We start from the raw sequence: 2,039 nt of genomic DNA, 5'->3' as shown, positions 1-2,039 counted from the left end.
GCAAGGGAAAATAATACACAGTATATGCCAGGGAAAACGATACACAATATATGTCAGGGAAAATGATACACAGTATATGCCAGGGAAAATGATACACAATATATGTCAGGGAAAATGATACACAGTATATGCCAGGGAAAATGATACACAGTATATGCCAGGGAAAATGATACACAGTATATGCCAGGGAAAATGATACACAGTATATGCCAGGGAAAATGATACACAGTATATGCCAGGGAAAATGATACACAGTATATGCCAGGGAAAATGATACACAGTATATGCCAGGGAAAATGATACACAGTATATGCCAGGGAAAATGATACACAGTATATGCCAGGGAAAATGATACACAGTATATGCCAGGGAAAATGATACACAGTATATGCCAGGGAAAATGATACACAGTATATGCCAGGGAAAATGATACACAGTATATGCCAGGGAAAATGATACACAGTATATGCCAGGGAAAATGATACACAGTATATGCCAGGGAAAATGATACACAGTATATGCCAGGGAAAATGATACACAGTATATGCCAGGGAAAATGATACACAGTATATGCCAGGGAAAATGATACACAGTATATGCCAGGGAAAATGATACACAGTATATGCCAGGGAAAATGATACACAGTATATGCCAGGGAAAATGATACACAGTATATGCCAGGGAAAATGATACACAGTATATGCCAGGGAAAATGATACACAGTATATGCCAGGGAAAATGATACACAGTATATGCCAGGGAAAATGATACACAGTATATGCCAGGGAAAATGATACACAGTATATGCCAGGGAAAATGATACACAGTATATGCCAGGGAAAATGATACACAGTATATGCCAGGGAAAATGATACACAGTATATGCCAGGGAAAATGATACACAATATATGCCAGGGAAAATGATACACAGTATATGCCAGGGAAAATGATACACTGTATATGCCAGGAAAAATGATACACAATATATGCCAGGGAAAATGATACACAGTATATGCCAGGAAAAATGATACACAATATATTGTGTATCATTTTTCCTGGCATATACTGTGTATCATTTTCCCTGGCATATACTGTGTATCCTTTTCCCTGGTATATATTGTGTATCATTTTCCCTGGCATATATTGTGCATCATTTTTCCTGGCATATACAGTGTATCATTTTCCCTGGCATATACTGTGCATCATTTTCCCTGGCATATACTGTGTATCATTTTCCCTTGCATATACTGTGTATCAATTTTCCCTGGCATATATGCCAGGGAAAATGATACACAGTATATACCAGGGAAAATGATACACAATATATGCCAGGGAAAATGCAGTGTTGAAATTATAACAGCAATTAAGTTTGATATTGTAATTACAGCAGATTTGCTGTTATTTTGAAATTTAATATATATATATATATAATATTTGTATCATCAAACAGAATATATAGCAATTATCTGTAAAGAATCATGTATTTTGTTTTGTGTAAATAGCTTCAGGTGATCACTTTCAGTTTACTTGCAGAAATGACATGGCACAACGTCTGTTGTTCGTATTTTCATCTTCAGAGTAACCAAGATACCTAGGGGCATGATATGGCCTAGACTAAAGGCTACCAACTTTACTCAAATAAATAGTCTTGATCGACTTACTCAAGTTTGCATTGATCTAAGAGGCATAGGGTGAAATGTTTGGCTAGAAGCACGCTAGGATGAAGAGATGCCGTCCCGTCATGGTCTGTTTATCTCCAGAATAAAAATAAGTTTACATGGATCTAAAAGACATATGAAGACATATGTTTGATGGCTCCGGTTATGTTCGACATCAATGTAGACAAAATTTGACGGCGTCTGGTCATGTTCGACATCAATGTAGACAAAATTTGACGGCGTCTGGTCATGTTCAACGTCAATGTAGACAAAATTTGACGGCGTCTGGCCATGTTCGACATCAATGTAGACAAAATTTGACGGCGTCTGGTCATGTTCGACATCAATGTAGACAAAATTTGACGGCGTCTGGTCATGTTC

The sequence above is a fragment of the Mizuhopecten yessoensis genome, unplaced genomic scaffold (genome assembly GCF_002113885.1).
Source record: "Mizuhopecten yessoensis strain PY_sf001 unplaced genomic scaffold, ASM211388v2 scaffold10639, whole genome shotgun sequence".
NCBI lineage: Eukaryota > Metazoa > Mollusca > Bivalvia > Pectinida > Pectinidae > Mizuhopecten > Mizuhopecten yessoensis.
The sequence above is the reverse complement of the archived record's forward strand: the minus strand, read 5'-3'. Positions refer to the sequence as shown.